General features: G+C 36.1%; 1 long non-coding RNA gene, 1 other non-coding gene and 1 pseudogene across 2 annotated transcripts in view; 2 read left to right on the forward strand and 1 right to left on the reverse strand.

The window, feature by feature from the left end:
- Nucleotides 1–8,009: 8,009 nt before the first annotated feature.
- LOC138188734 (uncharacterized) overlaps nucleotides 8,010–23,665 on the forward strand; it is a 41,150-nt gene continuing 25,494 nt past the window's right edge. The window contains exons 1-3 of the long non-coding RNA XR_011175640.1: nucleotides 8,010–8,044; nucleotides 9,561–9,708; nucleotides 22,690–22,837. This is a non-coding gene — a long non-coding RNA (uncharacterized LOC138188734). The remainder of the gene's footprint in view (nucleotides 8,045–9,560; nucleotides 9,709–22,689; nucleotides 22,838–23,665) is intronic.
- LOC138188924 (uncharacterized) lies at nucleotides 12,363–12,482 on the forward strand (annotated as a pseudogene).
- On the reverse strand, nucleotides 21,065–21,183 carry LOC138188932 (5S ribosomal RNA). Its single transcript, XR_011175759.1, has one exon. It is a non-coding gene; the product is annotated as a 5S ribosomal RNA (ribosomal RNA).

A 23,665-nucleotide genomic window follows, 5' to 3' on the forward strand; every position in this document is an offset into this window, starting at 1 on the left:
GTATTTTACGCAGTTTTTATGCGGTATGAGCTCCCCTTCGTTTGCTTTTTCCCTTAGCTGAAATTTTCTGCAGTGTTCCCTTCCTATTGGACCGATTTCGCTTGACTTGGGTCTAAACAGTATGGTTTCGCATTTGCTTGTGTTGGTTTTTAGTTTCCATGTGTTGTAACAATCGTTAATTTTCTCAAAAAGTTCTTGCAGTTCCCATTTTTATTGTTTTGGTTTTGCGGCCTGTTACGTAGATGATTAGGTCATCTGCGAAGGCTATGGAGCGTTTATGGGTGGATGTATTGAGATTAAAGAGGTTTAGTAAGCCACTATTGTAAATACTGAAAAGTAACGGGGAATTTACTGTACCTTGTTGCAGACCGTTTTTTATGGACAATTCTTTGCTTGATGTGTGTGAACCTTCGGTCATTACGAATGTTCTGCTTGTGATCATGTCCCAGACTATTTTAATCAGGTGTTTAGGAAAGTTTTTCTTGATCAATTTGTATACGAGAGCTGGGATCCAGACTGTGTCGAAAGCTTTTTCGAGGTCTATTAAGCAGGCGGCTACTCGTTGTTTTGCGTTTAGCGCCCAGCAGATGTCCGACGTAAAAGTTTGTTTATTGCGTGAATTGTGGAGTGTTTGTGTCGGAAGCCAAATTGATTTTCTGGGATTATGTCATTTTTTTAGCAGAAGGAGGTGAGGGGGTTGTTTATGATTATTTCAAATACTTTGCTTATGTTGGGGAGGAGACTTATGGGTCGTAGGTTTGCGGGTGATGAGCCGTCTTTATCTTTTTCTTTTTTTTTTTTTTTTTTTTTGTTATAGCTATCAGTTTGGCTTTTTTCCATTTTTTTTGGGGAAATATGTGTTGTTCAGTGCGTTGTTGAAGAGTACTGTCTAGTACCATTTTATTTTGTTCGGTAGGCGCTTGAGTAAGATGTTTGGGACGCCGTCGAAGCCGGAGGATTTTTTGTTGTTTAGTTTGGAGAAGATTTTGTTTAGTTGATTGTAGTTTGTGAAGTAGAGTCTATTTCTGGTTCCGGTTGTTTGGGATTGTCTGCGGTGTTTTCGTTTGAGAATGTGCTGACTGTTTTGTTTAGCGTTATGTCTTTCTTGTTCCATTTCATTTTTCAGTTTGTTTGTTTCGGCGATGATAATTCTGTTTAGTTGTTCACGGCCCATGTGTTCGTTTTGTGTGTGTGTGTGTGTCTTGGAAACGTGGGTGCCGATAATGTCAAGTTTTTCTGTTGTTTTAGTTATTATGAAGTTATCTTCGGTGTCTTTGTCGATGTTGTGTAACGTTATACCTGCTTCTTGGATGACGGAGGATTTCTTTGGAGGCAATTTGAGAGGTGGGATGGGGTTTTGTCCTTTTGGTCTGAAGATTTGATTTATTTGTGTGAACATGTTGGCTGAGTCGTTTTTTGAGATGTTTCTTATTTCGTTTGTCCAGTAATGGTTTATAGAGTTAGCCAATTCTTGTTTCAGATGTGCTTTTATTTTGTATAGAAGGTATTTTAGAAATTCTAATCCTTCTCTTTTGTCGTAAGAATAGTTGAATTTTATATTGTTTATTTTGGAGAGTATGTAGCTTTTGTCTCGTTGTAGTTCTTTTATTTTATTGTTGATATAGGGCTGGCATGAATTTTTTTGTTTTATGTTTGGCACGGAATTTTGGAGAGCGATTTGTGTATGTTTTTCTATTTCGTCCATGAATGAGTCGATTTGATTGTTTGTTAGGTTGACGTTGTTGTAGATCTTCCAGTATGTTTTGGAATTTTTTCCAGTCTGTCTTTTTGTAATTGTACCTGGGTGCCTCGGTCTGTGTTTCCAGTGTTAGGAGGTCCGATGAATTCTTTTTTATGTGAAATACTAGGGCGTTATGGTCACTGTCATAGGCTAAGGTTTTAAGGACGTAGGTTTTGAAATTTTAGTCGCGCATCTGCTAAGCATATGTCCAGGTATGAGCCTCCTTTTGGGTAAGAGGGTAGCTCGGAGCTGTATAAGATTGTTTTGAAGTGAATGCTTTTATTGTCTAGCCAGTTTCTAATGAAGTTGCCTCTCGTGTTGTTTACTTCGTTTTTCCAGCTTGTATGTTTTGCGTTAAAGTCGCCTGCTATTATATAGTAGTTTTCCGGTTTGCTGAGCTGTAAGAGTTCGACCAAAACATTTCTCTTTCTCGATGCTTCGATTATAGATTATTAAAAACGCATTGTCATGAAAAGTAAAAAATATTGGGAAAATAAAAAGAAAAAGCCAACACCACACGGAGTTCCCAGGCGGTCACCCATCCAAGTACTATCCGTGCCCGGCGCTGCTTAACTTTCGTGATCGGACGAGAACGAGTGCTTTTTTTTTTTTTTTTAATAATGTTTATTAAGCCAAGGATACAATTTTCGTTACATTTTGATATTCAAATAAACTGTGAATTTTGGTAATGGTGTGCTAGGCAAAAGTACCGATACGCGACGGTACGACGTAGCCATACTATATTATGTGTCGGTGTTTTACAATTTTTTTGTGATTTTTGTCTATTCTTTGGATTTAAGCCGCTGGGGGGCGGAGCTTTTATGTAATTTTGTTCTTGCTTGATTTTTTTTTGTCCTGAAACTTGGTCGCAAAACAGGACTTATCGGTAATTTACATTTTGGCGCTGAATGCCTTTGGAGGGGATAATAGGGAGGGGGCGGGGGAGGGGGATGTCAAATAGGTTTATTTACAATATTTACATATTATTTACAATTACACCTGTGTTATGCGGTGTCAGAGATGTGTTCTGTCGGTTTACTGGTTTTCTCTCTTGTTTTATTTTGGATTTGAAATCCACCAATATTTCTTTGTGTTTTTTCTGTGTTTGTCTTTAGCGTCTTTCAGAGGGAGGGCCATGTTGTATCTCCACCTAGTGTCTGCGGTTTGTCCGTTTAAGTTTTCTTCGTAGAGTATGGTTTTGGTTCCTATTTTTCTTTTTATGTGGTATATTACTGGGATGTTATTTTGATCCTGGAGGTAGTTTTTTTCGTCTAAGTAGATGAACGCTTCTGGTGGGATGTAGCCTGTTGCCAGAGTGTTTTTGTAGTATGAGTCATTTGGGAGTAGGCAACTGAAGATTAGGCTGTTTTCTTGAATTTTTGCAGCTTGTGCGAAGTGGTTTCTTGTTACTTTTAATATGTGACAGTCTATGCGGTGAATGTTGGCTAGGTCGTATATTGTTTTGTTTTTAACATATTTTTTGAATCCGCTGTGTTCGGATCTGTAAGTATTCAGGCAAGCTCTGATGCATTTCCTTTCGAATCTGCGAATTTTTTCCATTTGGGAGGCTGATATGTTGTACCAGATTGGGCAGCCGTATGTTATAATAGGTCTGATTAGTGCTTGATAGCACAGTATTTTTACTTGACTGTTGAGATGTTTAGAGTAAAATAATCTTTTTACTCTCCAAAATGCTTTGCTGGCTTTGGAGAGTTGGATTTGAATGTGCTGCTTGTAGCTTAGTTTATCGTCTATGTTTATACCTAGGTATTTAACGCAGTTTTTATGCGGTATGGGTTCCCCTTCGTTTGCTTTTTCCCTAAGCTGAAATTTTTTGCAGTGTTCCCTTTCTATTGGACCGATTTTGCTTGACTTGGGTCTAAATAGTATTGTCTCACATTTGTTTGTGTTTATTTTTAGCTTCCATGTGTTGTAATAATCGTTAATTTTTTCAAAGAGTTCTTGTAATTCTGTTTTTATTCTCGTGGTTTTGTGGCCTGTTACGTAGATGATTAGGTCATCTGCGAAGGCTATGGAGCGTTTATGGGTGGATGTATTGAGATTAAAGAGGTTTAGTAAGTCACTATTGTAAATATTGAAAAGTAGCGTGGAGTTTACTGTGCCTTGTTGCAGACCGTTTTTTATGGGGAATTCTTTGCTGGATGTGTGTGATCCTTCAGTCATTACGAAAGTTCTGCTTGTGATCATGTCCCAAACTATTTTAATTAGGTATTTGGGGAAATTTTTCTTGATTAATTTGTATATGAGACCTGGGATCCAGACTGTGTCGAAGGCTTTTTCGAGGTCTATTAGGCAGGCGGCTACTCGTTGTTTTGCGTTTAGCGCCCAGCAGATGTCCGACGTAAGTTTGTTTATTGCGTGAATTGTGGAGTGTTTGTGTCGGAAGCCAAATTGATTTTCTGGGATTATGTCATTTTTTGAGCAGAAGGAGGTGAGGGGGTTGTTTATGGTTATTTCAAATACCTTGCTTATGTTGGGGAGGAGACTTATGGGTCGTAGGTTTGCGGGTGATGAGCCGTCTTTATCTTTTTTTGTTATCGCTATCAGTTTGGCTTTTTTCCATTTTTTGGGGAAATATGTGTTGTTTAGTGCATTGTTGAAGAGTACTGTGTAGTACCATTTTATTTTGTTCGGTAGGTGCTTGAGTAGGATGTTTGGGATGCCGTCGAAGCCGGAGGATTTTTTGTTGTTTAGTTTGGAGAATATTTTGTTTAGTTGATTGTAGTTTGTGAAGTAGTTTATTTCTGGTTCCGGTTGTTTGGGGTTGTCTGCGGTGTTTTCGTTTGAGAATGTGCTGACTGTTTTGTTTAGCGTTATGTCTTGTTCCATTTCGTTTCTGAGTTTGTATGTTTCGGCGGTGATAATTCTGTTTAGTTGTTCACGGCCCATGTGTTCGTTTTGTGTGTGTGTTTTGGAAAAGTGGGTGCCGATAATGTCTAGTTTTTCTGTTGATTTGGCTATTATGAAGTTACCCTCGGTGTCTCTGGTGGTGTTGCGTATCGATAAACCTGCTTCTTGGATGAGGGAAGCTTTTTCTGGGGGCAATTTGAGAGGTGGGATGGGGTTTTGTCCTTTTGGCCTGAAGATTTGATTTATTTGTGGAAACATGTTGGCTGTGTCGTTTTTGGAGATGTTTTTTATTTTGTTTGTCCAGTGATGGTTTATGGAGCTTGCGAATTCTTGTTTCAGTTGTGTTTTTATTTCGTATAGAAGGTACTTTAGAAATTCTAATTCTTCTCTTTTGTCATAAGAATAGTTGAATTTTATATTGTTTACTTTGGAGAGTATGTAGCTTTTGTCTCGTTGTAGTTCTTTTATTTTGTTGTTGATATAGGGCTTGCATGAATTTTCTTGTTTTACGATTGGCACGGATTTTTGGAGAGCGATTTGTGTATGTTTTTCTATTTCTTCTAGGAATGAGTCGATTTGACTGTTAGTTAGATTGGCGTTGTTGTAGATCTTTAGGTCGCAGTTCTGTTCGAGTATGTTTTGGAATTTTTTCCAATCGGTCTTTTTGTAATTGTACCTGGGTGCCTCGGTCTGTATTTCGAGTGTTAGGAGGTCCGATGTATCCTTTTTTATGTGGAATACTAGGGCGCTATGGTCACTGTCATAGGATAAGGTTTTTAGGGTGTTGTTTGGGCGTAGGTCTTGAAACTTTAGTCTCGCATCTGCTAAGCATATGTCCAGGTATGAGCCTCCTTTTGGGTAAGAGGGTAGTTCGGAGCTGTATAAGATTGTTTTGAAGTGAATGCTTCTGTTGTCTAGCCAGTTTCTAATGAAGTTGCCTCTCGTGTTGTTTATTTCGTTTTTCCAGCTGGTGTGTTTTGCGTTGAGGTCGCCTGCTATTATATAGAAGTTTTCTGGCTTGTTGAGCTGTAGGAGTTCGAAGAGTTTATTGAATTCTTCGCTAAATTCCTTCCGGTTTCCATAGGTTGCGTAGGCTGCAGTGATGAATAGGTTTTCCTTATCGCTTATTTTTATTTTTATGATCGTTGTTTCTAGGATTTTGAAACTTGTTATTTTGTCATTTAGAATTGTTTCGTGTTTTATGGGGTTTCTTATGAGGATTGCTGTTCCTCCTCCTTGGCTGGCGTTCGGTCTGTCTTGTCTTATCATGGAGTAGTTTTTGAAGTGTACTTTGTGTCTTTTATTTAGTTTTGTTTCTGAGATGAGTACGATGTCGGGGGATTCTTTATTTATTAGGGTTAGCATACTGTATCTTTTTTGATTTGAGATTAGGGAGTTGGCATTTATTGCAATTATTTTCAGATCTTTTAAGTTTAATTTATTTGTTTTTTGCTGTGTTTGTTGGTTTTGAGGTTTATGGATATTTGTCATACGCGATATTTAAAGCCTTGTAGATGGTGTCGAACCTTTCTTCATGTATTGCTAGTGTTGTTTTTATGGCGTTTAATTGCATTTGCTGTTCTTTTAGCGCTTGGAGTATGCTTTTTTTGAAGTCTTCAAAGTAGTTTATGTTTAGTTGGGGGGTGTTGTCGGTTTTAGGTGGGTATAGGCCTGGGAGCGGATGATATGAATTTGTTTTTGGGGGTATGTCTTCGGGTGTTTTATTTTTTATTATTTGCCGTTTCACTATGTCTGAGAACTTTAGTTCTGGGACGTATTTACGGCTGATTTGGGCAATTCGTTCTGCTTTTGTTTCTTTGTCATTTTTTATTTTTTTTGTTAAGTTTTTACGAAGTTCTACGAGTTTGGGACACCCCTTGTATGACGCTGGGTGTCCGTAATTTTTGCAGGTTACGCAGAATATTTTGTCGTTAGTGACTGCGTCTTCTTTCTTTATTCTACAGTCGCCTGGGCCATGGGGCTCTGTGCATTTTACACAGCGATAGTGTAGGTTGCAGTTTTGTGCAGAGTGCCCTAGTCGTTGGCATTTATGACATTGGATTATGTCATCCTTTCTTTTTATTATTTTTTCCCATTTTATCTTAAAATAGTTAAAATGGTTAATTTTTAATAAGTTGCTTATATTGCTGTGAGGGGATAGTTGGATTATATAAATTGGGAGCAGTATGTTATTCTCCCTTGATCTTTTTGTCGTGAATCGCGAGACTTTCGTAAATTGTACGTCGTTTATTTGTAGAGATTGTAGGTCTGTCAGTATTTCTGTTTCGGTATAACTGTTGTCTAGTCCTTTTAGTAAGTATGTGTGGTGTTTTTCTGTTTTGGGTGTGTAGGTGTAGTATGTTGTGTTTGCTGCTCTGAGTGTTTCTTTGGCTTTGTGAAAGTCGGCTATGTTTCGTAGGTATAGTGCATGTTTACCTGTGTGAACCCTTTTGATGTGGAAATTTTTAATGTTTGTTACTTCTTCCATGAGGGCTACAGTATCTTTCGGGTTCTGGTTTGTGATGACTATGGGTGGAGGTTTGATTTCCTTTGTAGCGGTAGGGGCGTTCGTATGTTCATCCGCGGTGTGTTTGCTGGGGTGTCCGGTTGGTGTCCGGATCCCCTTTGGCGATGCTGTTGGCGCTGGGCCTCCGGGCATGTTCGTTGAGGCCTGTCGCCTCTCCGGTGATGGGAATCTTGACGTCGGGGTGGGTCTGTGTTGACCCATTTTGACTCTTAATAAGTCGTTTTTTTTTCTTATTTGCTCTAAGGTTGAGCACGGTGTTGGGTAATTTGTTGCCTCTTGTTGGGGCTGAGATACTTGTTCGATTTGCAATAGGTCGAATCTATTGCTGGTTGCGATCGCTGGGTGTGGGGTTCCTCTTATGGGCCTCATGGTTGCGAATTCTGTCGCTTTTTCTACTTGCGTGCGGCGAATTTCTTCGTTTATGTTCACGCGACTTTTTGACCTGGCAATCAGGTTTGGTTGTGGGTTGAGTTTCCGCGTCTTTTGCGCGGAAAGTCCAACGCTGTTGCAGATTTCTATAATTGCTTTCTGAGTGTCTATTTTTCTTTTTATCGAATGTTTTTTCGTTAGATCTAGGGCGGATTCCATTTTCTTGCTTTTTGCTTCATTTTCGGTGGATCCTATTTTTTTATATACCTTAATTTTGTTGTTTTTTTTTTTTTTTTTGTTTTACGGCGAAGATGTCACTGAAATGTTTTTCACTGTTTGACACTTTTTTTTTTTTTCCTTTCCACTTTTTGTCACTTTTTTTTTTTTTTTTTTTTTATTTGGGAGCGTTAGTTCGTTTTGACGCGCACACTGTTAGGGCCCAAGCCTGATGTCCCTTTCCGGGCTGAGAGGTCCGTCCTGCTCGGAGGTTTACGGTCAACTCGGACGAGAACGAGTGCACTCAGCGCGGTATGAGCGTTGGCTGAAATCAATAGTTTTCTTATTTGTTTTCCATGGTCAAAAAATAGAATGTTTAAAGGAACATAGGTGTGTGCCAAAATGAGAATGATACGATGCATGATAATGGTCGCGTAATACCAAAACATTTCTCTTTCTCGATGCTTCGATTATAGATTATTAAAAATTGTTTGTTAAGGGAGCCGAATTGATTTTTCTTTTTTTAGGATTACGTTATTTTTTGTTCAAAAGGAGACTTATATATCGCAGGTTTGAGTGTGAGAAGCGGTCTTTATTTTCTTTTCTTTTGTGATGGCTGCTAATATTATTAAAGAGCACTGTGTAATATCATTTTATTTTGTTGGTTAACCGTTTGAGCAAAATGTTCGGGACGTCGTCGAAAGCGGATGATTTTTTATTGTTTAATTTAGAGGCAATGATTTTTAGATGGTTATAATTTGTAAAGTAGTTTATTTCTGTGTCTGGTTGTTTGAGGTTATCCGAGGTGTTTTCATTGGAGAATATGAAGACTGTCTTATTTAGCGATATGTCTCGCTCTATTTTATTTTTCAGTTTATTTGTTTCGGAGATAACAATTCTGTTTAATTATTCTCGACCCAGGTGATCGTTGTGTGTGTGTGTGTGTGTGTGTGTGTGTGTGTGTGTGTGTGTTTTGGAAAAGTGAGTGCCGATAACCTATAGTTTTTCCGTTGTTTTACATGTCATGAAATAACTAGACTCCATGTTTTCATTGATGTTCTGTATCGCTATACCTGCATCTTGGAGGAGGGGAGCTTTCTCTGGAGGCAGTTTGAAAGAAGGGATACAGTTAGATTCTTTTTACCTAAAAATTTGATTTGTCTGTGGGAACATGCTAGCTGAGTCTTTTTAGACATATTTTTTTCTTTTTTTTTTTTTTTTTTTTTTTATTTTATTTGCCTATCTTCTCTTTTTATCGTAAGAATAGTTGTACTTTAGATTGTTTATTTCGGATAGTATGTAGCTCGTTGTAGCTCGTTGTAGCTCGCCTTCGCAGTCAAGGCGCTATTTTAGAAGGGTACTCCAATAGCTAAAACGATTCCCTTCAATGTTCCTAGCAGTATTTCTTATTTCCTATGCTACGAGTTTCTTGTAAGGATAATTGAGGGATTTTAACGCTTACCTAATTACATCGATGCCTCGCATTCATCCAGGTAACGCTCTTTCAACGAAGGATTCTCCCCCGCACTTGGAACGTATGCACGCAGTAAACGCCATCTTGCTGGCGAATATGCCGCGTGACGATTTTCTTGAAAACCAATCAGCGTGCGTATTTGAGGTCCTCCGTTTTCCAGCGTTGTTGGAGCCTAACGACGGTATCGGCAGTCTCGTTCGAGTCGTTCAATCGTGTACATGTAGCAGCGAGTCAGTTTCCGTGCGTTCGAATCGCTAAACGTGGACTAAAGAACCGTTTCAATCTCTTAGCGCTCTTCAAGCGCTCGTGCAGGTGAAATCATTTCGTGAGTCGTAACAACCAGTGATACTTTTCTGTGCTAGCTTCGTCGATGAGTCAATATCTTGAAGCATTCGTGGACATGGCTGCAAGCGTTGGTGGAGACAGAGTCGTTCCATCAGGCGTGACGATCAGTGGACAGTCCAGTGCGAAATCTTCAATTGTGAACAGTATCTCGAAGCATACGCGAAGGTAAGTATCATTTTAGTGAGCGAACGATTAGTAAACCGTCTCGTGCGGGAGTCTTTCAAATGCGAGCAGCATCGACACGCGCGTGTGTATCGTTACTCATTCGTATCGTCGTACGATAATTCAGTCGCATTCGTTCCGTCGTACATCGCGTCGCGGCATTCGCTTCAGTTGCTTCGTATCGCATAATCGTCCGCAGTAAGTATTCCTAAATTTCGTCTTAATCGTCGAAAACAATTTGAAACTTTCTCATTGTTTGTTATTTTTTTTTTTTTCCGAGTTTTAACTTCGTCAATTGTTCTTCGCGCATTGAGTCATTACTACTCTCCCTCGTAAATTTTATCAGCAATATTATCAGCAAATAATTATTTTTCTATTTACTCTATATGATTTTCGAAACATTGAAAGATCATTATTACTCGACTACTTCAATATTGATTACGATACTTTTTTCATTTTAACGGTTAAATTTGTCACTACTGGTGTGAGAGACTGTAAAATTGATTGGAAATAGTATTTTACAGAGACTGATGAAACCGATGAGTTAGATATTTATATAATTAAAAGTTATTTCTATTTCTGAATATTCCTTTTAAATACTATTTTAAGTAGTTGTTGGTCTACAGTACGAATAAAATATTTTGAATATGTAGTAAAAAATAAACTATCTTTATTTTCACAATGTGGTATATAAAATAAAGTATTTTATCTTTGTATTGTAAATAGTGTTTCAAATGTTTCTTAACGATGAAAATAGATTAAGGAGAAGGTTAATATCAGGATGCAAGAATCCAAAATATTTAGAAATTAAATTCATGTTCTTTTTAACCCTGCTGCGGTCTCCGGGTCTCTTTGTTCTTACTGCTCTACTTTCTTTCTTTCTCGAAGAACTTCTGTATTCTTTTGAACGTATAGAGCAAAATTTTATCCGACTCTTGAAACCGACATATTTGAGAAAAACACTGATACAAAACACTGATTATATTATAAGACGGTAATATGGCCCGCGTAGGAAAGCTGCAACAAAAATAGCAGAGAGTGTTATAAATACATTGGAACATTTCAAAGAGAAAATAAGAGTTTGTAAAAATTTCACTAATGCCAAAATTTTGTTTGCGATAATAGAATGTACCGGTTCTTTGCAATGAAAGTTATTATGAAGGATATAGTAACGTACTTCTACATTTGCCCGGTCCTTAGTTAGAAGATAAAATAAACAAAAACGAATCTTTGTATGCAAAGATAACTTTCTTCTTCAAACTTCATATTATTATATAATTTAGTTGAATGGAAGACCGTAGCAGAGTTAAGTATCGGTATTCGCAAGTAACAAGCATTATTCAATGCTTTCATCGGTTTGATTACTAATACTTACTTTATTGGCAAACATGCAATCCATTTCTTTTTCTTTTTTTTTTTTTTTTTTTTTTTTTTTATTTATTTGATTTGTACTTTACAATTTTTTTCTTTCTTTCTTTTTTTTTTCGAGTACTTGCCGATTTCTTCTTTGACCATTGGTATTTTTAGGTCTTGCGTATATCCTCGTTTCTGATATTCCATGGGGCGTTGACTACTGTTCTGAGTATTTTCTAGAAGCGATTCTGGTGTATTTACCTTATTATCCTGGTTTTCGATATTTTCAATTTATTTTCTATGCTGAGTTTAGAGTTTCGACTAGTTTGCCAGTACATCTGTCTCCTTTTTATCCGTCTTTTGTCTATAATTGATTTAGTATGTTGCTTTCGTGTGAGTTATGAGCCTAAGTGGAGTCCCTAGTATTTAACTTGCTTTGTTTGTTGTTTGTTATGTGCGTGCCATTCAATCGGATATTAGGTGGTTTCCGTTTTCGTATTATAAATGTAATGTGGTTTAATTGACTGGGGTTTGCTTTTATCTTGCAGTCATTTTTCTATTTTTCTGATACGCTCTGGTAGTAATATGACTGCTGTTTCTGGATTAGAGTGTTTGTGTTACGTCGAAGGTGTCACGACCGGCATACTTCAAATCCGATGGACTGACGATGGAGATAAAGATGTGGCGGCCATTCAGCGACAATGTATATCGTTGAAGTGCCTAATGAACCATCAACATCCCAACGGTCCTTCCACCGAAGGTTCTAGAAGAAAGAGCACGTGGCAACGGTCGCGAACGCCTAGCAAATGCATGGACGGTGGGGATGTTGAGGGATGACAAAAGAAAGTAATCGGATCCGATCGAAAGTCAAATTGTAAAGTGGATTGTTGTGAGAAAAATAAAGTTTCTTTTCTTATTTTTCACCTCAAATTTCTTTTTTTATTTGATCGTCCGTGAATGTTAGTATTTTGCTGTTGGTAGTTATACGCAGTCCAGTGAAACTAAATAGTTTGAAAATTGAAATAGGCGAGAAAATTAGAGTATTATGATGGTGCAGGTCGAAAGGGCCTGATTTTCCAGAAAATCAATTATGAAGTTCCGTCCACTTGACTCGGCTACTTTTTAAGTATACGCGTACCTACATGACGGAACTTCACAATCCATTGTTTGGGAAACGAAGCCAGGAAAAATTGTATAAATCTGTATGCACGTCTAAAATACCATTTATCCTCGTACATACACGTACGTTTTTATTAAATATTTTGTCTATTCGATAACATGAAATAACAAAACTGATTACTACAGCTAACGCTCATACCGCGTTGAAAGTACTCGTTCTCGTTTGATCACGAAAGTCAAGCAGCGATGGGCACGGTTAGTACTTGGATGGGTTGACCGCCTGGGAACTCCGTGTGGTGTTGGCTGTTTTTACACTTTTCTTAACACTTAGCCATCCGAACCATCGGATCTCCCCTTTGCGAAGAACATCGTTGAGTGACTGAACGCGGGGAGATCTTCCTTTTTTGACTTTAGCAACGCATTTTCTTTTGTTGTTGTTATCAATTATTGTTTACCGGGAATTGTTCCCAATTAATTGCGACTCTTTTTCTGCTTTTATAAAGCGCAATATGTAATAAAATAGGCCAATTTGGTGGTCTTAAAATTAATGAAAAAGTTACACTATCAGTTGTGACTAAGTAAAGTTATAGTCGAACAATACCACACTGTAAAAAAAATATTAAAATGCATTATGAATTTTTAACTCCGCGTTCAAATCGTGTCATTTATCTTTAGTCATCTTTAATGTTTTTAATTTTACCTATATCTTTTTATACTTTTAATTTGATATTTCGTATAAAGAGTATGTGAAATCGTTAAACAAAATCATTACCGCAACATATAATAGACCACTTAAATAAATTTTAGACTTCTTTGTTTTTCAAGTATTAGCGAATATTAGTCCTCCTTACTTGGAAAAATGCACGGTGGACAGCGTATAGGTTGTTAGCCTGTGCGGGCGCGGTTGGCTAAGTGTTAATAAGCTATGGTGTCGTATACATGGAGAAAATATCTTTTTAGCATTAAACGATTATCACCATACGTTGTATCATTCTCGTATACACGCTTACTTATATATTGCTTTGTTTATATTTTCCGATAATGTTATATGTATTCAATATTCGGAATTGGAGAATGTACAAGTATTATACATACGTAATGTCGTTTGAAAGAATGCAAAGATACAACATGTGCCGAAAATTGTGATACAAACCGATGGACGATGATTCCCTGCGCGTGGCGAAAATGAAGTGGAAAATGTAAAATGACATTGTCCGCTTTGTCTAAAAAATTGTCTAAGTACATTGAAGTTCACTTTCATTTTGTGAACGAAAGTTACGAAAATGAAGAGATTGACATTACAAAAGTAGGCTCAGAAAACAATGCACAGCGTTAGTGAGAATATATATCAAAATTTAATGCAATTTGTTGGATGATTGATTCAAAAAGAAAATACCAATATGCGCGAACATGTCAGTCCTGATGAAAGAATTTTAATAAGCAAATATATATAAATATAGTAAAACTTGAAACAAGTAAACAATCAATATATAATAATATGCCTAACCTATATGGAAATATAATAAGAATCAATGCAAAGATCTTTGTGACAACGGACAACGGAGTTATTCTGTTAAAAACTAATAATAAGAAACTATATCATTCACCGGGCCATTTTATCTTATTTGCTAATTCACGCTATGACTTCTCTGTTATATCTTTTCTTGCATTTTCAGATAGAACATAATTATGTAAGCAAGTATACTCTTCTATATTTTGAACAAATGACATTGTTCCCGTCATTTTTCCGTTTTTTAAAGGTATCCCTTGTTATTAGAGATGGCATGACCTGCTAGTTGTAAATCACGATTATATATATATATATATATATATATATATATATATATTGTATATATAATTAACCAATTAAAAGGAACTATGAAAAGAAGAAACAGAACGCACGCACACACGCACGATCTGTCCCTCGTGACGAATACTATACAATGGAATAAAAAAATCTGACCTTGAAATTCAAGGACAAAGAATTGTTGAATTCTAAAATGGTTGAACTTTTTATGGGGTCGATATACTCAGTTATGCAAAAGTTAATACGGAAAATATTTGATTGTCTTTTTATATGTTATATATAATTCATAATGAACTATATGGAAAGAGCATAAATATAAAATTATATTTTTGTACAAAGGAGTGCGCCGTAACGAAATTTTGTAAGATTGATTGCCAATGCATAATAGTTATAGTTATAAGTGTCATTACCGCGAAGAAAAAATAATTTGCATAACAGGAATAGATCGCGATCCAAATATTGCATTGAAAGTATTTTGTTTACATATAATCATCATCGGCGAATAATTCGGAGATTTCGCCAAAATCGAGCATATCGTTTATATGTACCAGAAATTTTTCATCGGCGATAGTCATCATCACGAAAGTTATTCCGATTCCTTTCAATCCAGATTTCAAATATAAATCTTAAATAAATCGCCTCTTAAATCAGTCATCGAATAACCTGTTCGTAATTGTATCTGAAACACCTAAAATGTCAAGGACTTTGATTAATTTTTATGCAAAGAGATTGCTTACACGTTATGTGTACGTGTAGATATTAATTTGAAACTAATTAAAAAAAATTTGATCCATGAAAGTTCACAGTTAATTTTTATTCTCCATCTATGTCACATTCTTCAAATAGCAGAAATTCACCGAAAATACACTTAAAAAATCGCATGAAATAAGAATTAAGTCATAGTAGCGTTACCAGTAGCCTCACGGCCTTCAGCAGCACGGCCGAATATTAATCTAAATCTAACCTATAACTCATTGATTTATCTTTTTCTACTTATATCGAGGATAATTAGCATCAATAAGTCAAATTTAGGTCGGGATGTGTAAAACTATGACCACCCATGTGCCAGAATGAAATGTAACGAAAACTAGATTTAATTGAAATGTTTTCTAAATATCTCGGAAACGAAGACTGAGCGGCGATTATGTGTATAGAAGAACGTTGTTTAGAATTTTGATCTTGATAATATATTTTTAGCTCGTTGAAATTTTCTAGACGTATAATTGCCTTTATTGTTCTATTACTTTGTTAATTGTTCACTTTTTACATTTCTTTCATAATAGGTAAATGCTTCACCTTTTCGTGTCTGAAAGGGTGTGGTGATTTTTATAGAAAATTCGCACAGGTACTCAACTCTTCTTAAAGATAAGGATAAGGAAGTTAGAATTGCATGGTGTTATGGGAATTTTATAAATAATTATTGCAGAAGTGCCTCTAAGCCTGCGATGAAAGACGCAAGGTTAGAAAGAGATTTGACTTGGTGACTGCAGAATACGACTTATTTGACAAAACCTGGTACATAGCATCTTCGAATAAAACATTCATTCATTGCCGCTACCTACTCGGGGGTAAAAAAATATATATTCGATTAGAAAAAAGAAATAGTAACATATATAAAAAATTCGAATATTCCAATCAGAATAAATATAGCTTTTGTTTTATCAACTTGTTTTATCAATTAATTTTCAATTCAAGAAACATATATTTGAACTGCAGATAAAAATGTGTTTTATTTACTCACGAATTCTTACTCACGGTTCTTACTCACGAATTAGAAATTAATATTAAGACATTAAATTTTAATAGTACTGCTATATACAATATAAAACAAGTTCTTATGTTATCTATTTTTACAATCGAAGAGTGCAAGCAAAAAAAAGTTGCGTGGAAAACAATGTTTCGTGTACCGAAATATCGTATGTAAATATTGTTTATGTATAGCGTGTAATCTATATGTCGAAATTAGCAAGTATGTTTTATATTATCGATAAGAAAAGATCTAAATTTAACCTATATTAATTGAACCTTGTAGCAAACGGAATAAGAAACTGTCTTTCTCATCTGAACGTGACATTATTTTGTTTGTCATAATTTCGAATGTTTATTTTTACAATGACTATGATTTGCTTTATTCTAACATTTGACAAAACTGAATATTATTGAATATTATTTATATTTTTTTATATAATATATTATATAATTTATATATTAAATATAAATTCTTATTACCAGTTCGTTATAATTAACCAGAGCTTCATCCAGTAACTTCGTCAATTGTTGCCAATCTTTTATTGGCATATAGTTTGGTTCACCGATTCCTTCCGCAAAATGACAATACATTGTATATATGTTGGTCCAGCAAACACAATATTTTCGTCCATTTCCTGCGATAATAAATGATATTATTAAATTTATCGTTATCAAAAATTAAATTAAGAATATACGTAACAACCTATACGACCTATTTACTTCTCTTTTACTTATAATAATTATAGCCTGACTACTGACTTTTTTAAACTTACAGAAATATCTTTGCGAAGCGACTCCTTCAGCAATTGCTGAAAGGCTATTTCTCATCTTCAGCACTGATTAACTTATCCGAATACACTCTTGTTGCTTCGTTTTTTTTTTTTTTTATTTAATTCTTTACATTCAGAATTTGTCCAATTTGGACATTTGGTAGAATTTGTTGCTTCGTGAACGTACAATCTGATCAAATGATTTCCAGTCGGATCAGTCTCACCGTGTGCAAACCTTAAAGAAAGAGTAAACCCTTTTTATATCAAATAAACGCGATTCGCATCCACCCACCCAGTTTACGACGTAGTCAAGTACACACATGTTCGATGAGTCTTTAATTTTCATTTACTCGGAGATACCGCCACCAGTTTGCAAACACTTTACGCAAAAAAGCATATTAATTTTAATTAAGCTTTTGTCATTTTAATTACTTGCTTTGTTGAAATGAATTTTACTTGAAAGATGTTTCAGAGATCACGTAGATTAAATACGTAATGAAATTTGGCTGCTGTTGGTAGGAATGTTGTTGAAATTTTGTGGTGACAGTACAATGCTGCGTTTAATAATGATTCTGCAATTTTTGTCAGCGCTAAGTTAAATTTGTTGATAGGATTCATCAGATGTTGTTCTAGCATTATTTGGCTGTAGATCAATACTAAATTGTCTTCGATTGGAAAACTGCAATAATAAGAAATTTTCAGTTGATAGAAAAAGATTTTTGTAATAATAACTTACATATAAGTTATATTTTCAGAAATCCTATATACATACACTATATCATATACAGGGTGATGCTTTATTGGTAAAATAACACGTGGATGGCTACCCCTAGCAGGATATACCATCTTCGAGTTTGACTATTTTATTTCTGTAGCGAGATCAGTGGGGTGTTTTCTTTTCGGTCTTCTTTCTATGAGTTTGGATGTGTTGCCGTTCTTTAGTTGTATTTTTTTTAAGTACTTGCCGATTTCTTCTTTGACCATTGGTATTTTTATGTCTTGCGTATATCCTCGCCCCATAATATTCCATGGGGCGTTCACTACTGTTCTGAGTATTTTCTAGAAGCGATTCTGTTTTATTTACCTTATTATCCTGGTTTTCGATATTTTCAATTTATTTTCTATGCTGAGTTTAGAGTTTCGACTAGTTAGCCAGTACATCTGTCTTCTTTTTTTCTTTTCTTTTTTCTTCTTTTTTTATTTTATCTATAACTGATTTAGTCTGTTGCTTTCATGTGAGTTATGAGCCTAAGTGGAGTCCCTAGTATTTAACTTGCTTTGTTTGTTGTTTGTTATGTGCGTGCCATTCAATCGGATATTAGGTGGTTTCCGTTTTCGTATTGTAAATGTAATGTGGTTAAATTGACTGGGGTTTGCTTTTATCTTGCAGTCATTTTTCTATTTTTCTGATACGCTCTGGTAGTAATATGTCAAGTTTATATCCGAACATCCTATATCCATTGTGAACATTCCCAAGATGTTCGCGAGACTTAAGTTTTGCATGTCCTAGCAACGTCCACATCTTAAGTCTTACAGATGTTCTTGAAACTTAAATTTTCTTAATAACTGAAATTCTCGGAACATCTCTCCCGAAAGTCCTACGAATATTCTTAACGTCGTCATATTTCCAATATTTTACTAATATCCATTTCGTAAATCTAAAGAATTAAATATCAGATGTTCTAAGAACAACCGTTTTATAGGTTTTACAGATAAAAATTTCACTTTACAGATTAAATTAAACATTTACGGATTAATCCACAGATATTGCAAGAACAACCGTTTTCTAGATTTCACAGTTAAATATTGAAATGTTTTTAGAACATTCATTATAAAAGTACAAGGTTTCCAATTCCATGAATTTTTCCAGTTTCCGCAAAGTTTCCATGTTTAGGCTATACACGCACTAGAAATTCTATTATCTTGTATCTTTGCAGCTTGCGCGAAGTGGTTTCTTATTAATTTTAAGATGTGACAGTCTATGCGGTGAATGTTGGCTAGGTCATAGACTGTTTTGTTTTTCACATATTTTTTGAATCCGCTGTGTTCGGATCTGTAAGTACTCAATGCAAGCTCTGATGCATTTTCTTTCGAATCTGCGAATTTTTTCCATTTGGGAGGCTGATATGTTGTACCAGATTGGGCAGCCGTAGGTTATCATCGGTCTGATAGCATCTGATAGTGCATGATAGCACAGGATTTTTACTTGACTGTTGAGATGTTTGGAGTAGAATAATCTTTTTGTTCTCCAGAATGCTTTACTGGCTTTGGATGTGCTGCTTATAGTTTAATTTATCGTCTATGTTTATACCTAGGTATTTTACGCAGTTTTTATGCGGTATGAGCTCCCCTTCGTTTGCTTTTTCCCTTAGCTGAAATTTTCTGCAGTGTTCCCTTCCTATTGGACCGATTTCGCTTGACTTGGGTCTAAACAGTATGGTTTCGCATTTGCTTGTGTTGGTTTTTAGTTTCCATGTGTTGTAACAATCGTTAATTTTCTCAAAAAGTTCTTGCAGTTCCCATTTTTATTGTTTTGGTTTTGCGGCCTGTTACGTAGATGATTAGGTCATCTGCGAAGGCTATGGAGCGTTTATGGGTGGATGTATTGAGATTAAAGAGGTTTAGTAAGCCACTATTGTAAATACTGAAAAGTAACGGGGAATTTACTGTACCTTGTTGCAGACCGTTTTTTATGGACAATTCTTTGCTTGATGTGTGTGAACCTTCGGTCATTACGAATGTTCTGCTTGTGATCATGTCCCAGACTATTTTAATCAGGTGTTTAGGAAAGTTTTTCTTGATCAATTTGTATACGAGAGCTGGGATCCAGACTGTGTCGAAAGCTTTTTCGAGGTCTATTAAGCAGGCGGCTACTCGTTGTTTTGCGTTTAGCGCCCAGCAGATGTCCGACGTAAAAGTTTGTTTATTGCGTGAATTGTGGAGTGTTTGTGTCGGAAGCCAAATTGATTTTCTGGGATTATGTCATTTTTTTAGCAGAAGGAGGTGAGGGGGTTGTTTATGGTTATTTCAAATACCTTGCTTATGTTGGGGAGGAGACTTATGGGTCGTAGGTTTGCGGGTGATGAGCCGTCTTTATCTTTTTCTTTTTTTTTTTTTTTTTTTTTGTTATAGCTATCAGTTTGGCTTTTTTCCATTTTTTTTGGGGAAATATGTGTTGTTCAGTGCGTTGTTGAAGAGTACTGTCTAGTACCATTTTATTTTGTTCGGTAGGCGCTTGAGTAAGATGTTTGGGACGCCGTCGAAGCCGGAGGATTTTTTGTTGTTTAGTTTGGAGAAGATTTTGTTTAGTTGATTGTAGTTTGTGAAGTAGAGTCTATTTCTGGTTCCGGTTGTTTGGGATTGTCTGCGGTGTTTTCGTTTGAGAATGTGCTGACTGTTTTGTTTAGCGTTATGTCTTTCTTGTTCCATTTCATTTTTCAGTTTGTTTGTTTCGGCGATGATAATTCTGTTTAGTTGTTCACGGCCCATGTGTTCGTTTTGTGTGTGTGTGTGTGTCTTGGAAACGTGGGTGCCGATAATGTCAAGTTTTTCTGTTGTTTTAGTTATTATGAAGTTATCTTCGGTGTCTTTGTCGATGTTGTGTAACGTTATACCTGCTTCTTGGATGACGGAGGATTTCTTTGGAGGCAATTTGAGAGGTGGGATGGGGTTTTGTCCTTTTGGTCTGAAGATTTGATTTATTTGTGTGAACATGTTGGCTGAGTCGTTTTTTGAGATGTTTCTTATTTCGTTTGTCCAGTAATGGTTTATAGAGTTAGCCAATTCTTGTTTCAGATGTGCTTTTATTTTGTATAGAAGGTATTTTAGAAATTCTAATCCTTCTCTTTTGTCGTAAGAATAGTTGAATTTTATATTGTTTATTTCGGAGAGTATGTAGCTTTTGTCTCGTTGTAGTTCTTTTATTTTATTGTTGATATAGGGCTGGCATGAATTTTTTTGTTTTATGTTTGGCACGGAATTTTGGAGAGCGATTTGTGTATGTTTTTCTATTTCGTCCATGAATGAGTCGATTTGATTGTTTGTTAGGTTGACGTTGTTGTAGATCTTCCAGTATGTTTTGGAATTTTTTCCAGTCTGTCTTTTTGTAATTGTACCTGGGTGCCTCGGTCTGTGTTTCCAGTGTTAGGAGGTCCGATGAATTCTTTTTTATGTGAAATACTAGGGCGTTATGGTCACTGTCATAGGCTAAGGTTTTAAGGACGTAGGTTTTGAAATTTTAGTCGCGCATCTGCTAAGCATATGTCCAGGTATGAGCCTCCTTTTGGGTAAGAGGGTAGCTCGGAGCTGTATAAGATTGTTTTGAAGTGAATGCTTTTATTGTCTAGCCAGTTTCTAATGAAGTTGCCTCTCGTGTTGTTTACTTCGTTTTTCCAGCTTGTATGTTTTGCGTTAAAGTCGCCTGCTATTATATAGTAGTTTTCCGGTTTGCTGAGCTGTAAGAGTTCGACCAAAACATTTCTCTTTCTCGATGCTTCGATTATAGATTATTAAAAACGCATTGTCATGGAAAGTAAAAAATATTGGGAAAATAAAAAGAAAAAGCCAACACCACACGGAGTTCCCAGGCGGTCACCCATCCAAGTACTATCCGTGCCCGGCGCTGCTTAACTTTCGTGATCGGACGAGAACGAGTGCACTCAGCGCGGTATGAGCGTTGGCTGAAATCAATAGTTTTCTTATTTGTTTTCCATGGTCAAAAAATAGAATGTTTAAAGGAACATAGGTGTGTGCCAAAATGAGAATGATACGATGCATGATAATGGTCGCGTAATACCAAAACATTTCTCTTTCTCGATGCTTCGATTATAGATTATTAAAAATTGTTTGTTAAGGGAGCCGAATTGATTTTTCTTTTTTTAGGATTACGTTATTTTTTGTTCAAAAGGAGACTTATATATCGCAGGTTTGAGTGTGAGAAGCGGTCTTTATTTTCTTTTCTTTTGTGATGGCTGCTAATATTATTAAAGAGCACTGTGTAATATCATTTTATTTTGTTGGTTAACCGTTTGAGCAAAATGTTCGGGACGTCGTCGAAAGCGGATGATTTTTTATTGTTTAATTTAGAGGCAATGATTTTTAGATGGTTATAATTTGTAAAGTAGTTTATTTCTGTGTCTGGTTGTTTGAGGTTATCCGAGGTGTTTTCATTGGAGAATATGAAGACTGTCTTATTTAGCGATATGTCTCGCTCTATTTTATTTTTCAGTTTATTTGTTTCGGAGATAACAATTCTGTTTAATTATTCTCGACCCAGGTGATCGTTGTGTGTGTGTGTGTGTGTGTGTGTGTGTGTGTGTGTGTTTTGGAAAAGTGAGTGCCGATAACCTATAGTTTTTCCGTTGTTTTACATGTCATGAAATAACTAGACTCCATGTTTTTATTGATGTTCTGTATCGCTATACCTGCATCTTGGAGGAGGGGAGCTTTCTCTGGAGGCAGTTTGAAAGAAGGGATACAGTTAGATTCTTTTTACCTAAAAATTTGATTTGTCTGTGGGAACATGCTAGCTGAGTCTTTTTAGACATATTTTTTTCTTTTTTTTTTTTTTTTTTTTTTTATTTTATTTGCCTATCTTCTCTTTTTATCGTAAGAATAGTTGTACTTTAGATTGTTTATTTCGGATAGTATGTAGCTCGTTGTAGCTCGTTGTAGCTCGCCTTCGCAGTCAAGGCGCTATTTTAGAAGGGTACTCCAATAGCTAAAACGATTCCCTTCAATGTTCCTAGCAGTATTTCTTATTTCCTATGCTACGAGTTTCTTGTAAGGATAATTGAGGGATTTTAACGCTTACCTAATTACATCGATGCCTCGCATTCATCCAGGTAACGCTCTTTCAACGAAGGATTCTCCCCCGCACTTGGAACGTATGCACGCAGTAAACGCCATCTTGCTGGCGAATATGCCGCGTGACGATTTTCTTGAAAACCAATCAGCGTGCGTATTTGAGGTCCTCCGTTTTCCAGCGTTGTTGGAGCCTAACGACGGTATCGGCAGTCTCGTTCGAGTCGTTCAATCGTGTACATGTAGCAGCGAGTCAGTTTCCGTGCGTTCGAATCGCTAAACGTGGACTAAAGAACCGTTTCAATCTCTTAGCGCTCTTCAAGCGCTCGTGCAGGTGAAATCATTTCGTGAGTCGTAACAACCAGTGATACTTTTCTGTGCTAGCTTCGTCGATGAGTCAATATCTTGAAGCATTCGTGGACATGGCTGCAAGCGTTGGTGGAGACAGAGTCGTTCCATCAGGCGTGACGATCAGTGGACAGTCCAGTGCGAAATCTTCAATTGTGAACAGTATCTCGAAGCATACGCGAAGGTAAGTATCATTTTAGTGAGCGAACGATTAGTAAACCGTCTCGTGCGGGAGTCTTTCAAATGCGAGCAGCATCGACACGCGCGTGTGTATCGTTACTCATTCGTATCGTCGTACGATAATTCAGTCGCATTCGTTCCGTCGTACATCGCGTCGCGGCATTCGCTTCAGTTGCTTCGTATCGCATAATCGTCCGCAGTAAGTATTCCTAAATTTCGTCTTAATCGTCGAAAACAATTTGAAACTTTCTCATTGTTTGTTATTTTTTTTTTTTTCCGAGTTTTAACTTCGTCAATTGTTCTTCGCGCATTGAGTCATTACTACTCTCCCTCGTAAATTTTATCAGCAATATTATCAGCAAATAATTATTTTTCTATTTACTCTATATGATTTTCGAAACATTGAAAGATCATTATTACTCGACTACTTCAATATTGATTACGATACTTTTTTCATTTTAACGGTTAAATTTGTCACTACTGGTGTGAGAGACTGTAAAATTGATTGGAAATAGTATTTTACAGAGACTGACGAAACCGATGAGTTAGATATTTATATAATTAAAAGTTATTTCTATTTCTGAATATTCCTTTTAAATACTATTTTAAGTAGTTGTTGGTCTACAGTACGAATAAAATATTTTGAATATGTAGTAAAAAATAAACTATCTTTATTTTCACAATGTGGTATATAAAATAAAGTATTTTATCTTTGTATTGTAAATAGTGTTTCAAATGTTTCTTAACGATGAAAATAGATTAAGGAGAAGGTTAATATCAGGATGCAAGAATCCAAAATATTTAGAAATTAAATTCATGTTCTTTTTAACCC

Source organism: Bombus flavifrons, chromosome 17 (genome assembly GCF_040668555.2).
Source record: "Bombus flavifrons isolate JBK064 chromosome 17, iyBomFlav1_principal, whole genome shotgun sequence".
Classification (NCBI taxonomy): Eukaryota; Metazoa; Arthropoda; class Insecta; order Hymenoptera; family Apidae; genus Bombus; species Bombus flavifrons.